A 20,989-nucleotide genomic window follows, 5' to 3' on the forward strand; every position below is an offset into this window, starting at 1 on the left:
GTGCTCGATTATATCCGAAACCTATCCGTTTTTGGAAATCTTTATATCGTTGGAAAGCTTATTCAATAACCTTCGTATGGAACTATCGACGGGCAAATTCCGGTATACATAAAATAAGAAAATTAATTCCATATAAATAAGACCAATACACGTACTTGAATACGCCAATACATGTACTTGAATACGGGGTGTTACAATAACTCATTCACGACCAAAAGGTCAAATCATTCAAAACATCTTAAATATTCAACATCAACGTGCTTATAACACACATTTTCTCAAGAACACAATTTCAAATGGGGTTCACGACCCAAATAGCAAAATCATGATAAATATCGTTCAAGATTCATGCTTTATATCACCAAACATGTAAATTCATCTTTCAAAATCATAAACATCAAGATTTCATAATAATCATCATAAGATATGGGTTTATGCTTCAAATTCATAAAAATCAAATAAAAATCATGCCTTTGTACAGAAAATTACTTTTGGGCACAAGAACGAAAGTGAATTCTTGTTGAAAAACCCCACATACCTTGAATGATGAACTTTAGATTGACACTCATTTTTGAGATGTTAATCGTGCCTTTGAATGATGGTTCTTGGAGTTCTTGAACTAGGAACTTGGATTCTTGAATAAATTTGCAGAATTAATGGTGAACTTTGGAGGTTCTTGAAGTTCGATGTAGGAGTTTAGGATTTTCTTTTTGAGGGAATTTGATGAAATATAACATATAATGCTTCTAATAGGCTTTAATATAGGGTTTGGATGGATTTTGGGTGAGGGATGATGACCAAAATGCCCCTAAAAATCAAATAATTCTCGCATCTGTCCTTTGGAGGACTGTTTTGATAGTCTGAAGTAGATCAACCATAACGTTTTACTCCAATATTTAAATTGGATGAAACTAATTTAATTAGAAAGAGGACTCTCATATCTTTCTGTTGATATATAGTAACTCACCCAGATCATTGTGTACGAGGAGTTATGATCATTTGAATTTGACCCAAAAATTCACTTTTGATAGGCTGAAGTAGATAGACCATAACTTTTTGCTCTAATAGACAAATTAGATGAAACTAATTTCATCGAAAAGAGAACTCATAGAGCTTTCCGTTGATATATAGTATATTACCCAGATCATTATGTACGAAGAGTTATGATTGTTTAAAGTTGGAGCAAAAATACGCCAGGCCTCAGTATTTTTTTTCTTGCACGTTTTACTGTTCACCACTATTCATGGTTCGATCGAAATGTTTATAACTCGTTGCTCGGGTGTCCGTTTCGGATGATCCATATATCGTTGGAAAGATCATTCGATACTCTACGCAATGGTGGGTCATAATCTAAGACATTTTGTACGAAAAATTTATAATTCATTCTAGTAGAAAGAACCCAACACGTTTACGCACAAAATTTTAATAAAAAATTTCCTGGGGTATTACAGAATATCACCATGTTAAAACACCTAAAATTCATGGGTTTCAACTAACAAATATGTATACTTCATGAAAACACCTTTAGATATCATCTTGCAATTTAAACAACAGTCATCAACATGTACATACTCATATCACAACAAGAAAATCACAAAATAATATTTAAAATATGGTTCTTGAGCTCTATGAATGAAATGGATCCACAGATATCATCTAAATGGATCCACAGATATCATCTAAATAATATTTAAAATATGGTTCTTGAGCTCTATGAATGAAATGGATCCACAAATAATATTTAAAATATGTTCTTTATGGTTCTTGATAGAATTTCAACAAAAGTAGTGTATTTTGGTGTTTTGGAGCCTTAATTCCGTGTTTTTGAGCTTATATAGTGTGGGGAAATTTTCCATTTTACCCTTAAAAATGCGGAGTTGGAAGATGGAATTTTTTGATAGCGTGCGATGGAGCATGTGTCATATGCTATATTCCACCGCACTAGAGCATGCATCGCATGCTATATCGTATGATAGGACCATGCGATTGAGCATGCGTCGTATACTAATCGCATGTCGCTGCTGTTTTGAAATTCAAAAATGCTCTAAATGGATTCTAAAAATTTTGAAACTCACCCGGTATATACTACGACCTTGCCCCATCGCAACACAACTTATAAATCCAAAAACGAAAATCGTTAAGGTCGTCAAATAAATCCCCAAAGTTTGGAGGTCTAAAATGAGACTAAGTGTTGAACACTTATCAAAATTTTCTAAGTCTTGAGGCTTGTAAAGACAAATGAGTTGAAATTCAAACTTAGGATTTTACAGGGTATTACAACCACAGACCCCATTGAAAATTACAAACATGGGTCACACAGCAAAACTTTCAGAGCCAGATCAACAAACTTTGGGGCATAACTCTAACAATCTCCACCTTGACACGAATTCTAATTTAGAAATCAAATTCATTTTAAGACAAACTCTCCATCTTTTCCACAAAATCCCCTAAGGCCACATCTTAACAGCTAACACCAACCAAGTTAAAAAAAAACAACCAAGTTCAAGTAATGCTCAAACTTGGCACGTAGTAGTTTCTTGGTCATCATATCAATAGGGTTATCATGGGTACTAATCTTGTTAGGGATCTCTTTTATCAAGGCCTCCTGCAATATTAGAATCAACATACCTAATCACTCCATCTCTATTTCGCCCAAACTGCTAACAAATTGTTAGCAGGTCCATGCAGGTATCTGAAAATCCACTAAAATGCTTTCGCATGTTCTTTACCAGGATTTTCTATGTATCTGCTAACTGCACTGATTGCAAATGATAAATATGATTGGGAACACACCATCACATACATAAGAGAACCAATAGCACTAGAGTATAGAACTCAAGATATATAGTCATGCTCATCATCTGTATTTGGAGATAACATGCCCAAGAGTTTGAAATGAGATGCCAATGGAGTACTGATAGGTTTGTCATTTTGCATATTGAACCTGTGAAGCACTTTCTCAATATACCTTTTCTGACTCAAGTATAACTTACATTTCTTTCTATCCCTCAGAATTTCCATGCCAAGGATATTTTTTACTTCTCCTATATCCTTTATGTCAAACTCCTTATCGAGTTGGGATATGAATTTTATTGTTTCTCACATAACCTTTGCAACTATCAATATATCATCAACATACAAGAGAAGATACATGAACAAACCATCACTTACCTCCTTGAAATAGACACATCTATTATAACTACTCCTCCTAAACATATGAGAAGTCATAAATGAGTCAAACCTATTATACCACTATCTGGGTAACTATTTTAAGCCATAAAGAGACTTTTTCAGCAAGCATACATAGTCCTTTTTTTCTGAGACTACAAAACCCTCTAGTTGTTGCATATAGATGTCCTCCTAAAGTTCTCCATGTAAGAATGTAGTTTGACTTTCAACTGCTCAAGCTCAAGATTGTGCACGGCCACAATACCAAGCAATGCTCAAATCAAACTATTCTTTACAACTAGAGAAAACACATCCGTGAAGTTAACACCTGGAACCTGATTATAACCTTTAACAACTAGTCTTTCTTTGTACCTAGCATCTTCAACTCTCAATGTTCCTTGTTTATTTTTAAATTCCCACTTGAAATGAATAACGTTCTTATCTTTAGGCAATTTAACCTAATCCCATATGCCATTATTATGAAGTTATTCTATCTCTTCCTGCATAGAAATCATCGATCAGCCAGAATTATCATAACTAACTGCCTTTGAGTAAGAAAAGGTTCTTCACCAAAATTAATACCTGTTGCTATATTCAATACATAAGCAACCAATTCATCTTCACCATACATTTGAGGAGGTCTACTATCTCTTCTAGGCCTAGCTTTAGCAAAAGAATATTGTGGCTCCACTGGTAGTGAAGAATAAATAGTATAATTCTATATCTCCTGGATAGACTGAGAAGTAGGCACTAGTGTGAACTCTTATCCAATCTATAATTCAACGTGGGTGCTTGACTTTTGCTGATTCAAGACACTAGGCTCATTTGGGGACGAAGCACAAAGCATGGTAGTTTCATCGAACAAAACATATCTGTTACTCATAACTTTTCTATTTTCTGGACACCAAAGCTTATATACTCTAACACCATACTTATAACCCATAAATAAGCACTTGATAGATCTAGGTTCAAACTTTCCATTATCAACATGAGCATAAGCAAGATATCTAAATATCTTCAAATCAGAGTAATTAGCAGGGGTACCGGACTATACCACTTGTGGAGTCTTTTGTTCAATCTCGACTGAAAGAGAGTGATTAATAATAAGGCAAGCTGTGGAAGCAGTTTTGTCCCCAAAAGACTTGGGTAAACCAGAATTAGAGAGCATACAATGCTCCTTCTCCATTAGATTCCTATTCATTCGTCCAGCCATACCAATCTGATGCAGAGTATGATGAAATGTTAAGTGCCTCACCATTCCTTCTGACTTATACAAAACATTAAATTCATTAGAACAAAACTGTAAACCATTATAAGTCTGAAGTCGTTATACCTGCTTCCCTATTTGCTTTTTAATCATAGTCTTCTATTCCATGAAAGTTGGCAACAAATCATTCTTTTGCTTCAGGAAGAAAATCAAAACTTTTCTAGAATAGTCATCAATAATAGTAAACATGTAATTAGCACTTTTTCTAGAAGGCACCCTAGAAGGACCCCAAAGATCAGAATGAATGTAATCAAGTATGCCTTTAGCTGAGTGGATACCTTTAGTGAATCTGAATCTCTTCTGCATCCCAAAAATACAGTGCTAACAAAACTCCAATTTGATATTACTCTGGCCATCAAGAAGTCCTCTCCTACTTAGTTCAGCCATCCCATTTTCAGTCATATGTCCCAAAAGCATATGCCAAAGTTTAGCAACATCACTATCTGATAGAGAAAAAGTATAAATATTTGCATCACCTATAATTGTAGAGCCTTGCAAGACGTACAAATTAGTAATCTTTCTCTTTCCCTCCATCACAAGAAGATCACTTTTACTAACCTTTAGGACTCTACCTTCACCAGTGTACTTATTTCCGTTCAAATCAAGGTTACTCAAGGAAATAAGATTTCTTTTCAGGTCTAGGACATATTGCACATCACCAATTGTCCTCACAACCTATCAAATATCTTGATCCTGATTGTTCCAATACCAGCTATCTTATAGGGTGTGTTATATCCCATCAACACAGAACCTTTAGAGACCATTTTATAGGTTGTAAACCAATCCCAATTGTGACCCAAATAAAACGTGCAACTTGAATCAAGAACCCAATCCTCATAGGGTTTGGAGTTACCATTAGAAATTACCAAGAGTTCTCCATCACTACCACCATCTAAAAAAAAACTGGCTTCACTAGACTTCTCTGGTTATTTTCCTTTCTGGTTTTCAGCTTTCCTTTTATTTTTATTCAGTAACTTATAAAACTTAGATTTGATATGTCCCTTCTTCTTGCAGTAATTACAGGTTTTGTTTTTGTTTCTAGATTTTAACCTATTCCTATTATCGCCTCCATAGTTGTTTTTAAGAGTCTTTCCTCGAATAATGAGACCAGGTCCTTGATTCACCAACCCATTCACAAGATGCTCCAACTTCTCCTTAGAGAACAACACATCACAAATTTCATCTAGAGTTAGGGTATCAAGACTATATAAAATCGTATCCCTAAAGGTAGAATATGATGCAGGCAGCGATCACAGAAAAATCAACCCTAGATCTTCCTCATCATACTTAAACTTCAGAGTTCTTAAATCAGAGATGATTTTCTTAAATAAAGTTAGGTAATTCTCCAAATACACACCCTCAGACATGTGATGGGAATAAACGCACCCTCAGATATGCGGTGGGAATAAAGTCATTATTTGAGATGTAACTTACTATTTAGGATCTTCATCATACATAATGATTCCAGTTTTAACCAAAACGCAACGACAGTAGTTTCGTTCAAAACATCCTATAGAATCTGATTGGAAGATAAATGTGTATTTGAGATAGAGCCTTTAGATCCTTACACCGTTTATCCTCTTCTATACATGATGAGGGTATCTTATCAATCCCTAATAAAGCATCGTCCTAATCCATCTGTGCAAGCACAACCCGTATCTTAACCTGCCATAATGAAAATTTGGTGTTGTGATCTAATAAAGGAATATCATACTTCATGGTTGCCATTCCCGAGAAAAAATCTCTCTAATACCAATTTTTTATATTTGGGTAGTACCACAAAGCAAAAGAAAACAAGAAGAAGACACATAAATTTACATGAAAAACCCTTGCGGGAATAACCACGGGCAGAGGAGGAGGAATTTCACTATAATGGAGAGAAGTACAATAATGAGATGAAAATCCCAATGATGTTTTTTTAAACCATCCAAAATAACCCACTAAATGACACTTATATAATACATGTGTACAAATAAATCCTAGGCCCAAATCCTGTCAGCCCAATCCCTACGCTACCACCACAGACCCCATAAAAAATCACAAACATGGGTCATACTGTGAACTTTTCAGGACCGCATCAACTGAATTTGGGTCACAAACTCTAAAACCATTAGCACTAATACTAATATTTTTGTTGATGAGTGTTATGAAATGGACAGGAATAACCAATACCACAAAATGAAAGAAAATAATAAGAACCCACAGATTTTATGTGGAAACCTTTGATAAGAAAAATCATGGGCAGAGAAGGAGGAAATTCACTATAATGGAGAGAAATACAAGGATGAGATGTAAATCTCAATGATGCATGTGAACAACCCAAAAACAACCTACTAAATCGCACTTATATAATACGTGCATTCAAATAAATCCTAAGCCCAAAAACATACAGGTTTATACCCCTAAAAAAATCTCAAACATAGGTCGCATTGCGAACTTTTTAGGTCTGGATCAACAAAATTTGGGTCACAAGGGTTGGCATTGTCAAAGTCTCATTACATTGAAAAGGTACTTGACAAGTTCAAGTATTTGAATTTTCAAATTGCCAAGACTCCATAAGATGTGAGCTTTGCACTTCAAAAGAATGGAGGTAAAAGTGACTCACATTTGGACTATGCAAGAGTGTTGAAAAGTTTGATGTATATCATGAGTTGTATGCGATCAGTATAGCATGTGCTATTAGTCAATTGAGTCGGTATATGAGTAATCCCAATCAAACTCATTAGATGACAATAAAAAGAGTTTTGGGGTATTTAAAATTTACTCTAGACTATGCTTTGTATTATAATAAATATCTAGATCATAGAGAATCAGGTGCAATGGTTTCACTAAGGTGAAGCTCATAGGAGTAAAAACAGTGTTAAAACTTTAAATTCTTTGTTAGTATGTATTTGGTGAATCCATCGAGAAAAAAATTATTCTATGGATCACATATCACATGAATTTTTCTACAATTATATTAGAAATATTTTATTACCAAGGTAAATTTATGCAGCTTCCAAAATAGTAAATTTATTTTAGATTATAAAAAAATTTAAATTATTAATGCATATAATTCTACACTTTCATTCACTCATTTGAATCTAAAAAATATATATAAGTATTCGCAAAACGAGAACTAGACGCAATGGGTTCATTATGAAGCAACTCCTTGGAGTTAGATTGAAAATTTTGAACTCTAATCTTATCAAATATGGATTTAGCGAATTTGTTGTAAAAGAAATTGTATTAGTGATAGTATATCACATGAATTTCAACTACAATCAGGTTAAAAATCTTTTTTTTTTTTAAAAGGAAAAATATCGATCCTAAATTATTTATGTATGTAACTTCCAAAGTAGTAAGTTTTTTCTAGATTATTAATTAATATATTTTTAATAATACATCATCAATGCATATAAATCTATAATTCCTAATAACTAATTTCAATCTTTAAAAAACATAACATTCATTAGAAAAAAACATAATTAGGTGTGGACTTTGTAAGTGCTTGTTGTTTCTTTGCTTAGAAGATAGCTTTATTTTTTCGATTTATTATTCCTCTTCTGATTGCTATTTGCAATGACTTTTTCTATGTCTGTTTTATTTGTGTATTTTATCCTTAAACTACTATTATATGCATTACTTGTGTCGAGGGTCATTTGCAAACAACCTCTCTATCTTCTAGAGGTAGGATTAAAATAGAAAAAAATACATAAAGTAGCATTCTTAAGTATTAAATTACAAAATATAACAATACTTTTATTAAATTACATTTTGTAGCATATATATTTTTATGTATTTGTATTTTTGTATCAACAATTTACAAAAATACAAATACATATCAATTATAAGGGCAGTAAAAATCACATGTATTTATATTTTTGTACCAACAGTTTACAAAAATACAAAATACAACTTGTTATATTATGTAATTATAAAACTGTTCCTATGAAACTCATAATTAAGGAGATAAATATGCTATTCTGAATTTTGCCCATCAAAATATGTGTACACAAGCATTATCTGCAGCCCTTACTTTTTTTTTTTTTTTTTTTTTTATGGGGGTTTAACTAGGGATTTTATTAATTTATAAAAAAGAGTACCCCACAAGGCCAAGCGGCCCAAATAAAAAGCAAACACAAACAAATAATAAAAGCCCTAAATGGCAGCCCAAGTCTGCCCTAACCCAAAATTTCTTATTACATATAAAATTGTGTAGGGTTTCTTAATTCTCTCTCATTCCTCTTCTTTCCTAAACCATTAGACACCTGAGAAATACTGCCTCCGTGCTTCAATCTCCGCCTTCTCATCCTTCTGCTCTGGATTATCAATGTTGTACCTGCTCGTCCTTTATTTTTGGTCTCATAAGATTTCAAGAGTAAGGATGCTTTTAAATTCCTTCGTTTCTTTCTTTTTTGCTCCTCTCTCTTACATGTATTTTTCCCAGCTGTGTTCTCTGGTAGATGGTTGTGGATGTGATGTTTTGTCGAGAGTGCTCGTACTCCCTTTTTCTAGATTTCCTTTTATTGTCGCCCCCTCGGACCTTTAATCTTCTGCAGGTGGAACTGTGGTGAAGTGCACGAGAAGCTTCGCCCTTCTGCCACATAGTGATGGGTTTCATATTCAGGTTAACCATTTCTGATTCGACCCTAGACCCTCCCAATTTGCCACGTCCCCTTACTTTTGAAATTACATTATTGTTGTTAATTAGTGAATTCATTGAATAAGGAATCCTATTATGTATTGATTGTTTACCACACAAATTTTAACTAGAAACTAGTTAAAAATCTTTTATTACTTTAAGAAAACGTAGTGTTCTAAAAGTCAACAGATAAATGTCACAGAAATTGATTCATCAAGTTTTGTAATTTGAATTTGATTTTTTTAAGGGGAGGGAAGAAGTAATATTTTTAGAGAAGCGACTAAATGACTAATCTAGAAAATTACTAAAATACAATTATCAACTAATAAATATTACATTTTAGTCAAATTAGATGTCTAATCTAGAAAATTATTAAAATTCATTCATCTCCTAATTAATATTCCTTTTTAGCCAAAGAGATTATATGACTAATCTAGAAAATCATTAAAATTCACTCATCACCTAATTAATATTACTTTTTAATAGTCAAAGAGATTATATGATTAATCTAGAAAATCATTAAAATTTATCACTTAATTAATATTCTTTTCTACAGTAAAGTAAAGAGATTAAATGACTAATCCAAAAAAATAATTAAAATTCACTTAGCACCGAATTAATATTCTTTTTGAGCAAAGAGATTATATGACTAATCTAAAAAGTCACTAAATCCACTTATCTCCCAATTAATATTCATTTATAACCAAAGAGATTATATGAGTACTCTAGAAAATCATTAAAATTCACTAATCTCTTAATTGATATTCCTTTCTATCTCTTTTGACTGCTATATATCTCCATAATTGTCATGATCCGAGTCGAAGTCTTGGTCGCGACGGACATTCCGAACCACAAAGGCTCGAGAGACGCCTTAGCATACTATCATAAGCTTAATCCATACATAAATCAAAGTGCAGAAGATTTGATAATGTTCAATGGAAACTTATAATCCAAAACGTGTCAATGAAATTATGACAAAACAAAACTAAAATTCTATCTATGAAGCATCTAATGAAAACTAACTGTCTAGGTCGGGACAAAGCCCTCGGATAGACCATATACTGAAAGACTCAACATATGAGTAAATGACTTTCGAAAGATGGATGGTTCACCAATTCTGTCATATCCCAAGTGTTCTACTGATGTGATGGATCATGAGGCTATACTGCAGAACCTGAAATATGGGGGAGGAGGGTCAATACTCGAAAGTATTAGTATGTAGAACAATCCAAAAATAACACATACTTTATGTAAAATAAGTGAGAGCTTTATGAAAATAATTTATCATAATATATATATAGAAACACAGGGACATAATCAATGAGCTTCAAACATTCTTGTAAGTCATCACTCGACTCTATGTTTTACTTTTGAGCTAGATGGTACACCCTACAAGTCTACAATCCCATAGGCTATACGAAATCCGTCTTTAACTCATTGGTCAAGCCCCCAACCTAAGTTTTCCGCAAGGGCTATAGTTCTAATCTCTACTATGCCAAACGGTCGTCGCCAGTGTACATTTCCCTGTTTCAGGGCAAAATAAAACCCTTGTCGCCAAAATGTGGATTTAGACAATAATTTATCTAAACTCGTGCCTTCTTCGGGTAACCACCTAACTCTCTTTAAGTCCAATTTTATCCTCTTAAAAACATACTTCATGCTTATAAGCAATTCTTCTTTTATTCTGTTAAGTGCATATCACAACAGGGTATCATCATACCCAGACTTGCAAGACAAATCATATCATATCAAATCCATAGCCCTTCTTTTTCAAAAACATGCAAAGGACCACCAATAGATTTACCAAATCACATAAGAGTTCTTATTTTCAAAAGCATATGAAACTTATGCAAATAGACTCTCTTTTTAAGACTTTAAATGGTGGTCAACTCTTTCATTAATTTTATGCAGTTTCTTCATTAGGAAACCCTAGCGTTTAGAATATAAATCACCTCTTTGAAAAACATGTGAAAAAAACATGTATAATAATCAAGAGGAATTTAAAACTCAAGAATTATCATCAATCATAAAGCAGCCCCAACATTAGTTATACACAAATCTCATGATCAGAAAAAGGTATATAATTCATGCTCTCAATCCTAATTCACAACATGCTAAGACCATAAATTTTATCATGGGAAAAGAAATTTTGCAAGTCATTTTCATAATCACTTTTTGAACTCAAATCATGTATGCACAAGATTATAAATCAATCTTATGTAAAACCCCTTTTGGTAATTATGTACTTTCATTAAAACGGGTTTATGACGCATGCCCTTTAAATGATTTTCGAAACCCATTACATATATATATATATATATATTTATATTTAAAACTTATTTTAAAAAGTAAAATTTACGCTCATGAGATTTATGATAGTCCCACATATTTTTTGACGAAGAAAAATCGAAGAGAACGTAGAGAGATTTGCCCTTGGAGATTAAAATTCTTAAACCCAAGGTGGTTTATCCTATATTGTTTCAGGGAATATGATTTGGAGATTTGAGAAGTGAAATAACGTGTGTTAAGACCTTAATTTTTTCCATATATAATTAAAAATGATTATAGGATGTGAAAAGACCCTAGCACCCTTAAAATAGAATAAAATAGAGCACTTTATGATGCTTGGATTTTGCTTGGCGGTGCATGGACAAATACAACCTAAGGTTTGGTGGTGCACATCCAAAGCCAACCTCAAGGTTGGCAGCACACAATTAAAGATAACCCATTTCATTGGCGTTTGGCGATTCCCTTGCGAACGCGGGCATAACGCAAACCCTGTATAGTGTCTTACTAAAACACTCATAACTCGTGACTCCAAACTTTGATTAACAAACCGTTAGTTGAATTAGAAATAAGACTCAAATATATTTAATTTGATATATTATGGTCCACATAACTCCTCATATTCTAGGATTAAAGATCACTAGAAGTTGACCCAAGAAAAATAATTGATGAAAACTCAACCGATAAGAAAAAGATCAACTAAACTTTGATCTAGGAGACTTTTATAATGTATACTTATCTCGAAAGATGTTCTCACACTAAATAATTATTATTCACACTTATTTCTAACTAGAAACCACTACATTCAAATCTAGTTTGAAAAAGCGGTGTGTAATGACCCTTCTGGTCATTTTTCATGTTATCACTTATCATCCCTATTAGGGCTTATCCATATCTTATCCAAGTAATCTATGACTTGATGGGACTAATAGTTTAATTATCGGGCAGTTTGTTTGGTTTTTAAAGCCAATTTTCTATTTTGAAGTCTTCATTGGTTCTAAAGGGCCACTGGCAAAAACTTTAATTAAACAATCCCATATGCCAATTTCAACTGTGGTAGCAGATATAAAATATCAATTTTAGTCTAGGTGGACCTTTGATTTGAGTTTCAATGCACCCAAGCTCATTTCGGCCTATTGGTCGGAAAGTTGAAAAATTAAAATATGAGGGTGGGACCTATATTTGGTCGAAACGGCCTCAAATTTAAAATCCAACTTATTCAATGCATTCAGAATGTCTCTTTTAGACTAGGGGGACCCTTGGTTCAAGTTCCAAGGCTTTCGAACTTATTTTGGGCTATTGAGCGGACTTTTATGAAAAAGGAAACTATAGGCGTGGGCCTCACATTTTGCCTAAATGATCTTGGATGAAAGTTTTGATGATTCTAATGTATTTGAAATGTGGTTTAAACTCAAATTTAACTATTGGATCATATTATTTGGGTTTTGAATGAATTTCAAGGGTTTAAAATAAGTTATTGACTTTGCTGAGGGTTGCCGCATCTGTTTGCTTAGGGATCTATAAATTAGACCCCAAGGACGCGAATTTGAGCATTTTCTTTTCATATTTGAGAGCCTAAAAACCTAAGTGGGTATAATAACTCAAAATTTAGTCTTGTGGGTGTCTAGGGAACTTGGTAAACATTTTTATCATAATTATTATCCGAATTAAGGTAAGATTTTATCACTTTATTGGTGGATTTCTTAATTCTTGATTCAAAACCCTAATTTAGCTTCGGGCTTGATTAACTCCAAATTTGGTTTGTTTGCACAATTAATTGAGGTTTATGATTCCTTGATGATGTATGAGCATTGGGTTGACCTCAAAAACACAATTTTCGTACGTGGGATTCACTTTGGGTTTTTGGTATTATTTTTGGACTGAAGTATTATAGTGCAATATGGGTATCGTTAGACTCGTATTGATGAGTAGATTATGTTTTTGACAGTGTGATGGAATTTTGGGGATTTTGAAGTGAAGACAAGCATGTGGTGCTTGAAGTGTGATTTTGCAGTTTGGCATTGAGGTAGGCTCTTGTCCACTTTATTTCATAGATGATGTATGATATATATTGTGTGTGGATATGAATGTTAGGATTAATTATGAGTAAGATAGCTTAGCATTGATTATTGATGTTTTGGTAAATTAGATGAGGGTCTTGGACCCGTAAGATAATGTGTTTATAACCTTGTAGACTCATATTTCCTTTTCCCTAGTTTAGATTGAATTGTAGCATAATGGTATTAGTGTTGAAGCACGATTAGTATATTTGATCTTATTGGGCCAGTGTGGTATTCTTGGAATCGTAATTTGAGTGGAATTGACTTAAGTGACCTTATTTCTAGCCGAAGTTGCTATATTAGGCTTGTATGTGACTTACTTGACATCTAGAAGTTGAACTAGATATCTTAGACTAGTTTGGGGCATAATTTACCTAATTAAGGAAATTGAGGTTTAGAAGACTGCCCATTTAGGCCTAGACTTGTGTTAGTCATTGTAGAATTAGCTGCAGATGTTAGACAAAGTTGAGACTAGTAAACCTTAGTATAAGGTTACTTCGTGACTCGATATATCATAATAATGTTCCTCAGATTGTGACTTCTGAGTTCTAGCTATGCTATTGCTTATAGAAATAAGATAATAATGAGCCCATAGAGATGCTTTTTCCTCCTAGACTTGATACTTGACCTATAAAGATGTAATTTCTCTTAGACTTGATACTTGACCTATAAAGATGTAATTTCTCTTAGACTTAATACTTGGCCCATAGAGATGCCCATTTTCTCTTAGATTTTATACTTGGCCTATAGAGATGCCATTTCCTCTTAGACTTGATCTTTATCCTATAGAGATGTTGTTTCTTCTTAGAAATAATGTTGGGTCCTTAGAGATAATTCTTCTCTTAGATATTGTGTTAGGCTTATAAAGATGCTATCTCCTTTTAGATATGATAGTTGGCCTAGAGAGGTAATATTCCTCACTGTCATAACGAATGACCTTTATATATGAAATAACTTGTAGTCACGTCATGCTTATTAATATTATGCCTTCTATGTGAGAGATGATTATACGCTTATTGATAGTATGCAAGGTATATGGGATGAAAGGTGTGATGGTGATATTGTGATTATTTTTTTCATATTATTGGGTTGAGTTCTGATAGATGATATCGATTGAACATCCGGGAATTGTTTATCCTTGTAGAGGATGCGGTTATAGTTCATGAATATATATGTGTGTGTGCGCGTATATACATCTGTTCGGTATAGGTCTGAGGAAGGTGTGGTATGATGCTTATGATTTCAGTGATTGAATACTGGTGATGACATGAATAGATTCGATACATTCGTGATTATTATATCGCTTATTAATGTTATTCTATTTAAAATGCGATCTTATGACTGTTCTTCCTAATTATGGTATAAGCTACGTGGTAACTAGTTGTCTATTAGGTGACTATAGCACTTGATGCTTAGAATTCTAAATATGTTAGTTAATGAACCTTTCTTAGTAATATGGTATCTAACGACTAGGAATGATACGTCGCTATGAAGATGGATTTATCGATGGTAATGATATGTGGCTATTGATAATAAGTTATAATGTTGATTAGTTGTTAAATGGGGATAACGTGGTTAAAATTGCTAGGTGATAAAGGATGTTGGAGATAATGATGCCTAATTACTAATACTGACTAGCTAATAATGAGGACTAGTTAATAATGAGGATTATTTGGTAAACAGTTATTAGATATTGATTGATGTTAGTTAATAAAAGATGTTTAGTTGATAAATGATGAATAGTGAATAGACGACAATTATGGTTTAATGGTGAACCTTGACTAGAGGTTAGGTTTGGCTAATTATTGATTAATGGTTAGTTGCTATTCCATAATTAATGATTATGTGAAGAATCAGTTAGATTGATAACTAGAGATGATGTGATGACTAGTAAACTAGTGGTATAATAATGAGTCTTGGATAGTTAATAATGAGCAGATAGAATATAATGATAAGATAGTTATCTTTGCAATGTTATGATTATGGTTGTGAGTATATTGGCTTGAGTCTGTGTACCTATTATATACCTATATTTATGCATTGATGATTAGGATGATATATTGATTCCCGGCAAGGCCAGAGAATACTTTGATGATATATTGATGCCCGGCAAGGCCGGAGGATACTTTGATGATATATTGATGTACTGCAAGACTGGAGGATACTACGATGATATATTGATTCCCGACAAGGCCGGAGAAACTATGATGATATATTAATACCTGACAAGGCCAAAGATTGATCAAGATAATTATGGTCATGATGACACTCATGATGAGATTGTTTATATTGATTGTGTACCTTTCATCCATTCTTGTATGCACATTGCCTATCATGAGTATGCACTAATGTCTATCAACCGGTATGGGACGGATGCATAGATATGAGCGAAGAATATGCCTTTTTTTGTTATATATTGATTGAACCTTTTGAGTCTGGGGCGATGGGGGTACACATAGGCTCAGTTAGGTATTTGATTTCCCGAAGTAGTTGGTTATTTATGTTGATATTGATGTTATTATTATTGTTATGATCATTATTATGGTTAGCTTATGATAGATTGGTCATTGATATGGTATCGGGATTCGAGGTATGTCTTCAACCCTTCTATCTTATGAATGCACTATTATGCACGATTATATCATGTATAGCCATATTGATTGGAAGTCCTGAGTTCAATAGTAGTAAATCCTGATAGTATGTTAATAAGGTCTTTAAATGAGGATATTATGATCTAGGTTATGCTTTGAGATGAACTCATGCATATACGTGTGTGCATTTGTAAATATATAAATCTAGATATATAAAGCTGTGGCACTATCGTATATCTCTTTCTTTGTTGTTCTTATTATATATGTGTTTCTTTGCTATGAATATTGTTATATATCTTTCTTTCACCCTTCATTCGTATAATAGCCTGGGACATATGGTATAACATAGACGTCTATTGAATGTAGCTGGAATAGAATAGTTTGCCCTTAATACTCCCATAGTCTTATATGTTAGACTCTCAGACTTGAACAGGATAGTTGATCCTTATTATTCACATTGACTTGTTATATAAGTTCTGGACTCTTGGGTGTGGTTACCATTCTGTTTACCTGTTGTATATGTATGCTTTACTTTTGGAGCTCAGTTGGCAGTTGCCTACTGAGTACCACTCATTTGGTACTCATACTACATTCTACAGCCTGTAGATCATAGTATGGCTTATCTCCATTGATGTGTGCGTTGTGCGGAGCATCCATAGTTCAAAGACTTGTAGTGAGCTCTTGATATGGGACAAATGACCATCTTATCTTTTAATGACATCTTTGGAGGCCAACACATTGAGGCTCAAAAAGACTTGGTCACCTCGAGGATACAGTAACATGCATGGAGGACCCATTTTTAGCCTACCATTGAGCATACATACATCAAGACCGAGAGTGGAGGATTGCTTGGAGCATTGAAGATGTGAGGAATCACGACTTTGGACCCTTAATGGCTCATGATTTTAGCGTCATCTTCATTAAGGACATTTTGGTCACTTCAGTTTCCCCAAAATGCATTCCATGGCCGCCCCTATCATTAAGGGTAGTGAAGTCATGTAATGCCCCGAATCTGGTACCCAAAATGATACATGGTGCCCATGACTCTAAAGGACCACAAGCTAACCCATGACTGATATCTGTGCATGTATACAATATGATATACTGTAAAATGCAAAAATAAAGGCTGAAATGACATAAGGTTCAAAAAATGTAATATAACTGATAAAACATAACATCTGAAGATATGGTATATCAATACCAAAAAACTGTCTGAACATGTAAGTTTGAAAAGCCTCTAACTGATTGAACTATCTGAATAATGATTTGATGAGACATATCTCCAACTAACTCCAACTAATAAATCAATTAATGAGATAATAAAGTAATAGTTATGTCCTCGAAGGATGAAGATTCACTACTAAATGAAGATTCACTACTAACTCTGACCGCTGAGATCGAAATGCTACTGATGCTTTTGAGCTCATGTCTCTGAACCAATGGTATAAAACACCATAGCGCAAATGTTTTAGTACAATTGAATGTACTGGTGTGCATGTGAGGTAGGCTGAATGCAAAGGGTTCACATGCATGAACTATACTAACTAATTGGATAACATGAACGTGAGAATGCATGCATAAATACATAAAAACTGTAATTGAGTTTCTGATAACATGATTTCTGAGTTTGGGTAATGATAACATGAGATACTAATAAACATGTAATTGAAATAACTGATACTGAGTGACTGTTTTGGTAGCCTAGTTTCTGATGGAACTAGTAGGGTTCCATACTGTTCTGAGTTGATTGTATCTGATAGTCCTAAATTCTTTAGAACTATCTGAGTTCTATTACCGAGACTGAATGATTGTATCTAACAGTCCTGATTCTGTAGCTGAAACTGTGGGAAGTTGTCATCTAACCAATATGCCCCAAATAATACAATATAGCTGAGTTGGGTTCTAATCTGTAACCCAATTAGGAGGGTGTCAATATCTCACCACTAGTAAGGATAATTTGTGAGTAACCTTTATATAACAGGTAACTCTAGTGAGAATGGTGGGAATCCTCATATGATAGGTTAAGCCACCTCATCTACCCTCATATAGTAGGCTATGATGTCTCAACCTATGCTAGCTACATAGTTCTGGAATGCAAGGATTGCTTTCAAGAATCACACCTTCATATAACAAGTGAGTTCCCATTCTTTGGTTCACTCAGTGCTAATTCCTACTCCCCTCATCTAAATAGACACTAAACATGACTAGCTGAACTGACTGGATTGAGTTAACTGAATTCTGTTGACTGACGAAATATTACTGAGATTACTGAGTTTTCTTGAATCATGAGGCTGATTGATTTTAATTGAACATGGCTTGACTAAGAGTATCTTGAAAACATGACACTGGCTCTAGGCATACAACTAAATTATCGGGAACAAGTACCCCTAAGATTCGATAGAAAGAAATTGACAAAACATGACTTTCTTGAATACATGATCACATCAATAGTCCATAATATAATAAGTTGGAGAATTCACAAAGTACAAGTTCTAAAGCACCACAATGGCCTCACATATATCCAATATCATTGACTAAGACATTTCATCAAACACTTGATATGCATGAACTTGTACATAAATAGGGATTTCATATTATCATACTAGTATGACACTTTTCATTCACATAGGCTATTAATCAAGCACATGGTGAGCATAGTATATGTAGACAACATTATGCATCAAGTAAACATTATGATTCAATTCTAATTTCTTCATTCAAGGGTTTAATAATAGGTTCACATGAATCTACAGTTATAATAATAAATTCTGCTTAAAATTTATTACTAAACATGGATTAGAATTCAATTGGTCATGTTCAACATGAACAAAAGTAAACCCAACATGGAATTTATAAAAATCCATTTAGTTGAACTTTGAAAAGAGATTTTTGGGCTTCATGGATGAAAGGAGTCCATGAACGAACACTATGCATAAATGGGTAGTGAGTTTCTTGAAGTTCTAGGTCTTGAAGGACTTGAATTTCTTAGTTTCTTGAAGAAAATTTGGATCTTGTATCTTAAGGATTGCTCTTAGAGAGAAAATCCTAATTTAATTTGTAGATAGATAATGAATCTAAGAGCCTTGGTCTGATATTATTAGGTATAAAAATGGGTGGTAAAAGACCAAAAATCCCCTTAAAAAATGACTAAAAAAATAATTGAATGGGATGTGCGACAGTGGGTATGATGGTCCTTCGCTGGATCGATGGTCTGCCGGTCCTGACCGTCGTACCTGGGCAGAAAGGGGGTTCAATGTCTCCCTTGTGACGGCTTGACTGACGGTCCATCGCTAGTCCGACGGTCCGTCGGCCTGGGCCGTCGCTCCTAGTCAGAAGGTGGTTTCATTGTCCGTTGCTAGCCCAACGGTCCATCGGCCTCCACTATCATACCTGGGAAATTTTTGACTGTCTTTTGTATTTCGGCTATAACTTTCTCTTCTAATGTCAGATTCTGACGAAATTGGTATCGTTGGAGCTCAGTTGGCAGTTGCCTACTGAGTACTACTTATACTACACTTCTACAGCCTACAGATCATAGTACGGGTTATCTCTATTGATGTGTGTGTCGTGCGGAGCATCCATGGTTTAGAGAGTTACAATGAGCTCCTGATATGGGACAAATGACCATCTTATCTTATGATGACATCTTTGGAGGTTAACATATTGAGGCTCAATACTTGTTCATCTTGAGGATACGAGAATATGCATGGAGGACCCGTTTTGAGACTACCATTGAGCACACCATACATCAAGGTCGAGAGTGGAAGATTAATAGGAGCATTGAAGTCGTGAGGAATCACTAGTTTGGACCCTTAATGGCTCACGATTGTAGCGTCATCTTCATTGATGACATTTTGGTCACTTCAGGTAACGCCCCGAATCTAGTATTCGGAGCGCTACACGGTGCTCATGACCCCGAAGGACCACAAGCTTACCCATGACTGATATCTGTATTTGAACACTGCATAATATAATATAATAATGCGGAAACATGCACTGCAACGCTATAAGGTTCAATACTGAACATGAACTGAATAATATAATATCTGAGTGGGGTAATAGAATACCCAAAACAAAACTGAAAATACTGAAGTTTGAAATATAATCTGTGTATAGTCTGAAAAACCTCTAAACATGACTAAAACTGTCTGAATAATCTGAATAGGGATTTGATGGGATATGTCCCCTACTAACTCAATATAATAAATTGGCTAATAAGATAATACAGAAATAATCATCCCGTCCTCGAAGGATGAGGACTTACTTCTACTCGGACTAATAAACTGGGATCTACTGCTGATCTGGAGCTCGTGTCTCTGAACCTATGGTATAAGAACATCATAGCGCGAATGCGTCAGTACGATTGAATGTACTGGTATGCATGTAAGGTAGGCTGAATGCCTAGGGTTTATATGCATGAACAATAATAACTGATTGACTATCATAAGCGTGAGAATACATGCATGAGATATAATAACTGACACTAATACCTTGAATACATGATTTCTGAATCTAAATATTGATAGCAGACATACTGATAACTGATATAACTGATGGCATGACTACTGATAACTGATAGCATGAATGATTGTTGCTAACAGTCCTGAATATGATGGAACTATCTGAGTTCCGTACTATATCTGAGTTGACTGTATCTGACAGTCCTGAAATCTGAAGAACTATCTAAGTACTTTTACTAAGACTAACACTGAAGCTGTGGGAAATAGTCATCTAACCGACATACCCCAAATAAAGCAATATAGTTGAGTTGGAGTCCAATCTGTTACCCTAATTGGAAGGGTGTCAATACCACGCCACCGGTAAAGACAAGTTGTGGGTGACCCTTACCTGATAGTTTCCCCAAAACGAGAATGGTGGGGCCCTTATCTGACAGTGCTTATCTACCTCATCAACCCTCATCGGACTGTATCGATGTCTCAACCTACGATGGCTACATAGTTTTGAAATGCAAAGAATGACTTCTATGGATCAC

The 20,989-nt window shown here is 34.3% G+C and overlaps 1 long non-coding RNA gene across 1 annotated transcript; it reads left to right on the top strand.

Annotated features, from left to right (window-relative positions):
- Positions 1-8,598: 8,598 nt before the first annotated feature.
- Positions 8,599-15,958, top strand: LOC107855233. Its single transcript, XR_001670210.2, has 3 exons — positions 8,599-8,795; positions 13,294-13,371; positions 15,457-15,958. It is a non-coding gene; the product is annotated as an uncharacterized LOC107855233 (long non-coding RNA).
- The last annotated feature ends 5,031 nt before the right edge of the window (positions 15,959-20,989 follow it).

The sequence above is a fragment of the Capsicum annuum genome, chromosome 10 (genome assembly GCF_002878395.1).
Source record: "Capsicum annuum cultivar UCD-10X-F1 chromosome 10, UCD10Xv1.1, whole genome shotgun sequence".
Lineage (NCBI taxonomy): Eukaryota > Viridiplantae > Streptophyta > Magnoliopsida > Solanales > Solanaceae > Capsicum > Capsicum annuum.